The 7,525-nt window shown below is 45.5% G+C and overlaps 1 long non-coding RNA gene across 1 annotated transcript in view; it reads right to left on the minus strand.

Annotated features, from left to right (window-relative positions):
- Positions 1–1,464: 1,464 nt before the first annotated feature.
- Positions 1,465–7,525, minus strand: part of LOC105551793 — a 25,876-nt gene continuing 19,815 nt past the window's right edge. Inside the window, exon 3 of the long non-coding RNA XR_001007899.1 lies at positions 1,465–2,325. This is a non-coding gene — a long non-coding RNA (uncharacterized LOC105551793). The remainder of the gene's footprint in view (positions 2,326–7,525) is intronic.

A 7,525-nucleotide genomic window follows, 5' to 3' on the forward strand; every position in this document is an offset into this window, starting at 1 on the left:
TCTCAACTGCCCTCACTTGCAGTCTTCACTTGCAGAAGATGAATATGTTAGTACCTGGTCATGGCCTCGCACACTGGAAAGAGTTTCCATTAACGAAAGAATGTCTTTTCAATAGTTTGTACTCCCCAAAAGAAACATGCAGAATTATCTTTAGTCATGAACTTTACTAGCAATAAAAAGTATACTCACATAGAGCCAATCCCTGTTTTTCCAGGGGATTATATGGTAGAGCAGACAATGGATGTGTCAACCAACCATAAACACAGACTGCATCACAAAAGCATGATGCTTAGACCCACAAATTAAGAAGAAACCACTAAATAATTAGAGTATGCATTCATTTTATCCATTCAAAGTATTTTGACAAGGTTGGAAAAAAATTCTTTTTGGTTTAAAACATTTGCAGAGCCTTGAACTTGGGCCAGACTACAGAAAAAATGCCTAGAATTTATATAGCATATTTCTCCTAAGGAGTCATCATTTCCACCCCCAGCCCCAAATGTGCATCTACAGTTTTAGCTTTCTGTGCCTATTAGTGCATCCATGTGGGCCAGAACCATCACAGCTTCCTCAGCCCCCAAAGCCTGGGTTACCTTCTAGCTGAATGGTGCCTGCTGGGGCAAAACTTTGACACGATACCCTAACCCCTGCTGAAGGCTGCAGGAGCTTCCTCTACTCTCCAGGACTCTGATATCCAATAAAGGGTTCCTGACCTGGCATTCTTTTCTGAATCCTGCCCTGACTGAACTCCACACTGGGCTCCAGTTTGCAATCACCCACTGTAGTCCAGAAGATGACCTTCGCACTTCCACCTCTGCCCTTTTCATTTCCCAGAACACCAGGCTCCTACCCAATGCTCAGCTCTCAACTTGAGCCTTGCTTCCCACAACGCTGCCACCTGGCTCCCTTTCTCCAGAGTCAGTCTTCTCTCTGTTCCCCAAAAGCCATTGAGCCATGGCAGAGGACATGTAAACTAGACCTGGGACTTGGCTTAATGACCCCCTCCTCCTCTGGAGCTCATGCCACTCAATTATAGCATTTTCTTTCACATCTTGTGTCCTCAAATAAGACATTGCTGTCGGGGGTTCTGGATCCCCATAGAGTTCCTTTCCAGCCACCCCCTGCCTAAGTGCAGGTATACCCCAGAGTATGGTCCACATCCTCCTTCTCACCTTATTCTCAGTCTGTCCCAAGTCAGCCGGTTTACACGCATAGTTCTGCAATCGCCTTGTGACAAAGCCATCGGTCCCCAGGGTTCTCCAGAGCTTCAGGCCTGTATCTTTGCTGACTACCAGAAATCTTCCCCTGAACATTCCAACGGCCTCAGTTTCAAAGTCTCCAAAGCCAAGGGCTCTCACATCCCCAGGTCTTCTGGTGGCACTCTTGTCTCTTCTAAGGACTCTACTTAGATCCTTCAACCATGGTCAGAGCAAGGTATTATAGTAGTAATCATAACAGCAGCACCCAGTGACGATCACGTTTATTGAGCACTTCCTCCAGGTGTGACGTCTTGCTGGGTTGGTGCAGCCACCCTTCCAGGCATGGAGCGTCATCTCCATTTTGCAGCTGAAGTTTAGGGAGGATAAGTACGTTCCTCCAAGTTACACGGCTAATATGCAGACTCTAGTCCAGACTCCCAGAGCCCTCTCTGTGCCAGGTGCTGGGCTCCTGTTACTCTCCCAGTACCTGTGAGGAGGGTGTGGGCCCTGCGAACCACTCCCCGACATGCATCCCCCTCAGATGGCCTAAGCCAACCAACCAGGTCTCCCCCTCTGCAGCGTTGAGTTCAGGGATGGACTGTGGTTATGGGTTGAACTGTGTCTTCCTCCAAAAAGACATGTTGAAGCCCTAACACCCAATACCACGGAATGTGACCTTCATTGGAGACAGGGTCTTTGCAGAGGTTAATCAAGTTAAAATGAGGTAATTAGGATATGCCATAATCCCATATGACTGGTTGCCGAATAAAAAGGGGAAATTTGGACTCAGAGCTTCACAGGGAGAGGGTCTTGTGAAGATGGGGGTCAGGGTGTGGGGGGAGGGCAAGGGGCAGGTAAGCCACACACCCCAAGGAACCACCGGAAGCCAGGAGAGACCCTTCCCTAGTGTTGCCTGAGGGAAGGGGGCCCAGCCAGCACCTTGATCCCACACTTCCAGTCTCTGGAGCTGTGGGGCAGTGGAAGTCTCTGGTTCTGAGTTGCAGAGTCTGCGCGCTTTGTTAGAGCAGCAATAGGAAACCGACACAGCCATCTCCTCCAGCCCGGGGGTGACACTCCAGGGGAGCACAGCTCAGGGATTCTGAGAACAGAGGCTGCTCCCCTTGTCCTGTTGGTCGTAAAAAAAAAAAAAAGAAAAGGAGCACGTTGCCACCAGCTGATGCTGCTGACCTCCTTGCAAACATGAGGGGAGGCCACACATGGAGGGGGAAGGTCCAAGAGGTGGCCAGGCAGCGGACAAGGTCTGCTGACCACCTGCCAAAGAGCCTGCCCTAGCTCAAAGCTTCTGCCTCCTCTGACTTCAGGGATCCTTGCTGCTCAGTTTAGCTGTGCTTGCAGCAAGCATCACACCCCCATTTTTCAGAGGCTTAGAGAGGCAAAGTGTCCCACCCAAGAGCCCACAATTCATAGGTGGCAGAGGTGGGACTGAACGAAGTCCGCCCAACCTTGAATGCAGTGCTCCCACCCACGAAGGATGTCACGACAGCGACACCCAGTGTCCCAGGCTGCTTCTGACAGTAGCGGATCTTGTTTGTGTCTGCCTCTTTACCATACCTTTCCTATTTTAGTCCACTCCTAGCTCCTTCCAATAACCTTGATTTAATGTAAATATATCGTTCTCCTTTTTAATCCTTGGCACTTTCCTTCAAACATAGACTACTGGCCTTCTGGGTCTACTCACCTCTGGCCACTCAGGGGCCCCAGTGGCCTTAGGCAAGCCCTGACCCATTCCCCACCCACAGGGTCTCACAGTGGCTGTGCCGCTCCGTCCACCTCTGCCAGGCTGGCTCCCTACCACATGTACCCCTGGAAAAGAAAGAGAAACTTCCTCTGCACCCCTGCTGCCCTGGGCTCTATGCATCATTACTCTTGTGTTTGTTCCCACAGCAGACTGTCACCGCCTGGAACATAAGCACTTTGTGGGCTTCCAATCTTCTCATTCTGACTTGGATGACAGACCACTGGGAAATTAAGGCAATATCTCATGGCTTTGCCATATTATACTTTTCGACTCATTCAACAAATATTTGAACACCTGCTACCGTGACTAATGCACTGCATTACTGAGAGCTATGAGATTAAGTAAGTAATGAGAGTCCCTGTCCACACTGAGCTGACTGCACAGAGAATAGAGACCAAAAAATATAATAATAATGAGAGAGAGAGAGAGAGAGAGAGAGGTGAACACAGGCTTCTTTAAGGGAAGAGAAATGGTTCCATGTGTTTGGTGTATGGAGCTGTAAAAGATAAAACTGGAGACATGAGTAAAATCAGGCCCTGGATGCCTTATAAGTATGTTAACTGCTGAAGACTGATTACCTAGTATGTAATAACTATTAAACCCCTTCATGTTTTAAGGGTTACTATTCACGCTAACACACCCATGTATAGAGTTTTGTTTCACCATCAGAAGGGGAATTAGCAGCCCAAAAGATACTGGGTGGTAGTGAAACCAGGTAACGAGCAGGTGCTGGCTAGGAAGTCGGGGTTCTGCCTCCTTCCCCACCCCAGTCCTTTTTCTGAGAGTCTCTGCCTGCACTGCTGTTCCAGGGGGAAAGATAAAAATCTTACTCTGCAAGAGCTGTTTCCTATCAGTTTTGCTGGGCTCGGCCCTAGCCCTGCTGAGCTGCAGGGCACTGGGCTATAAGAGCTGTGCTGGAAGTGACTTCTTTGATGTTTTCAAAGGTCAGAGCACATCTCTCCCCTTTTGGAGTGTCACTCAGCTCTAGGCAGACGATGTTTCAGCGGTGGGGAGAGCCAATTAGAGCCAATTATAACCTAACTAACCTCCCATGACACCAAAACTCCTTGTAGAATTTGCCAGTTTCTTGCAAAAATAATGTACATCTAGGCCTAACTCCCGTGTGGAATGTGCCCCAACTCCAGTCATCACTGAAGGTTCAGTCGTTTTCCACTGTGACTGCATCTTACAATCACCTGGGCAGAGTATTCATCGCCGACGCTGAGATTCCACGCCCCGATGGTCCAGTGTAGGGACTGAGATGTGGGTCCCAGCATCAGTTAAAAAACATCCCCAGGTTCGAAAAATAGTGATGTATCCGAATTCTCCCAAAAACACAGCTGGGCTTCTCTGAAACCCAACTGTTTTCTCTCCTTTCCCATTATACACACGTTTTTCTGCATTAGTTGGCATCTGCATTTATAAACATTGGGTCCTTATTTCATATTTTGTGATTGTTCATTCTAATTATATTAACTATTTCAGGTATGTCCCTCATATATCTGTACTTGCATCTGATTTTATTTTTTTTCTAACCGAATATATTTCAGGTATCTTGAACTACACAAGTGAAGGAGTAAAATTCGTTGTAAACTTTTTTCCAAAATAGTTGTGAAAACTATTTTTATTCAGTGAACAGGAAACCGAATCCATAGCATCTAGAAATAAATGTGCATCTTTGACAACTATAGCCATATGCTTGATACAAGTGTGTATATTTTCCTGTATTTATAAGCATATATCCAAATTTATCTCTCTCACACACACACACACACACACACACCTCCCATAGCACAAAGTCTTGTAGCCAACCTCCAATAGGGAGTAATTCTTGAAGCAAAAAAGTGAATGAATATACACATGAATAGATGCACAGATGCTGAAAGTACAAGATAAGTAACTTATATTCACTTAAATATGGATATATAGCTTATATGTAAATACAACCTTATTTCCAGTTGGCATCTGAAAATAACAGGACATCTGTTATAAATTCCAAATTTTTATTCAGTCTATGTAAATTACTGACGTATTCATAGAGCAGGATATGACTTTTTATTTTTAAATGTTAACATATTATATTGATGCTTTTAATAGTGATTAAAACAAAACTTCATTACATTGTTATTATTACGGGGGTATGTTCAAGATAACCCTTAAAATATAAGGGGATTTATTAGACTCCATGATGAGAAATGAAAAGAAATAGTAATTTCCAGAATAAATCAGGTTTCAGATCATGAGATTAATGCCAAATAGCAGCAGACACAATTGAGTCCAACAATTTTCAAAGCTTTCGATGTGTTTTGTAGCAGCAGAACTCTTTCTTGTCATAAAATCTTGAGCAGAAAACCAGTATCCTCTCCAGAGCAGCAGCCCAGTTTAAAGTGAGGCCTCAGAGCCCTCGGCATCAGCTGTCCCGGCTGCGGACAAGCGCAGCTGGGGAACCACTGAGCTAGTCTGGAGACTCTCGGTTCTAGCTGCACATTGAAAAAAATTACCTGGGAGGCTTTTGAGAAGCCCCAGACCCCACCCTAGAGATTCCGACTGAGTTGGGCTGAGGTGGAGACTGTAACGCACAGCCAGAGTTGAGAGCCACTGGCCCGGCACAGCTCCTGCAAGCCAGGAGCAAAGCTGAACTCCAGGGAGGCAGGACGGGGTGGCAAAAGCACCACTGCAGGGCGGGCTGGGGCCTGCCAGGGCCAGAGCTCGTGCTCCTGAATTATTCCGGTCCAGCGATGACGCTGCGCGCGCTGCAGCCCCTGGGAAACGCTCTCTGAGGGGACTGACTGATGGAGGACCCCCTAAGGAGTCTGTCATCACCACAGCAGGGGCAGAGGGGAGCTTCCCATGCTCTCCCAGACGTAGCCGTCCACCTTCTCCCACGAAACACACAGTCATGACTGCAGCAAGCTATCACACAACGTTCTGAGCGGGGAGGAGGGCTAAAGGAAGAACGGCCAGCAAGCCTGGCTTCCACTAAGTTGTCTCTCAGAAGAAAATAAACTCGTGATTGGTTCGGCCAGTAATTTTTATAATAATGACAGGTAAGATTGATCGTTTCATTAAGTGTTTTATACATATCATCTCATTTAGTCCTTGTAACACACCAACGAGAATGATAGCCCTTTGGACGAGGAAACTTAAAGTCTCAGTTCTTAAAGAAGGTTCGTGATTTGCCCAAGGTCATAGAGCTTTAATTGGCTGAGCTGAGAGTTCAACATGGGCCTGATTTGAGAGCCTGTGTTTTTAACCTCCAGAGTATAAAATATAAAATGTAAAACTACTCAGTTGCCTTGATTGTAGGGGCCCTCAACTTGAACTCGAGGTCCTGGGAGGCCATCCGCATCTTCCCTTCGTAAAACCTGGAGTCTCTTTCACATCCAGGAAGCCCATCCTCCAGCTAGAAATCCCTTCGAGCCTCCTTGAGGAAAGTATTGCTATAAACGAGGCACATTAGCTCTTTTTGTGTTGTGTATTTATTTCTTTATTATTTGCTCTCGTTATCTAGAAATCTATATTTTAACCCTAATTGTCTCCCTGCGGTAATGATTAAGGCATGACTCTGAGATTTGCATTGCAAACACCACGAGGCCTTCGACAGGAGCAGATGAATTCTGAACTTGGCATCTAACAGCATTTATTGCTTCATTTTCATGTCTTCCCAGCTTCAGTTTGGGCCAAAGTTGTTAATATTTTTTGCAGGTTCAGAAAGGATGGGAGGAGGTAGAATTCAGGTTCATGATTTCAGCCTGCATTGACTCTAGCCAGTAGATCAAAATTGAACTTTTACCAGTGAAACGATATCTTTGAATAAAAAAAAACCTATGGATCAGTGCCTTACGTACATTTTACTAGTGAATATTTATAGGACCACCCACAGGGTGTACAATCTCATACAAGCCACTCTATTTAGACAATGGTTATTTGGGAAAAACAAAAGGGGCCCTAGAAAAAGCTATGCGGTAAGTGGGATGCATTTTTATTCCTCCCAAGGGGAGGTGAGAAGCCTTCAATGGATAGCTGCACTTTTTCAGTTCTATTGTCTTAAAAGTTTTATTTATTTTAGAAATAGTTACAACCTAGCCAGGTAAATATATTGCGATAAATTCCATTTAACTTTTTCCCTCACTGGAATAGCCTCATAAAAGACAACAAAAACCTGCAGAAAATTCAATGAGGGAATAAGATTGTCAATACAGTGTGTGTGTATTTGAAAATAAAATGGCACAATCAGGTATAAAGAAGAGTCTTCATTCAAGTTAATAAAAATCAATCTAGAAGAAAGAAAACTGCATTTTGGTGTCTAAGTAATCTTATCTTTTAATAACAATAAAACTTTCCACTTTATAGGGCTTCTTCTTTGGAGTCTCTAAGAGTTTGTCAAGCAAGTGCTAGACTGGGGTTGATGGTGCACCCAGCAGGTAAGAGTCTGTCCCTGACCTCCCCAGTAATGATGGCGAGATCGTGTCCCTGAGGCACCTCTGCTACACATACAGTTCCCCACCATCGCCATCCTGAGGCACCTCTGCTACACATACAGTTCCCCACCATCGCCATCCTGAGG

This window comes from Mandrillus leucophaeus, unplaced genomic scaffold (genome assembly GCF_000951045.1).
Source record: "Mandrillus leucophaeus isolate KB7577 unplaced genomic scaffold, Mleu.le_1.0 Scaffold533, whole genome shotgun sequence".
NCBI lineage: Eukaryota > Metazoa > Chordata > Mammalia > Primates > Cercopithecidae > Mandrillus > Mandrillus leucophaeus.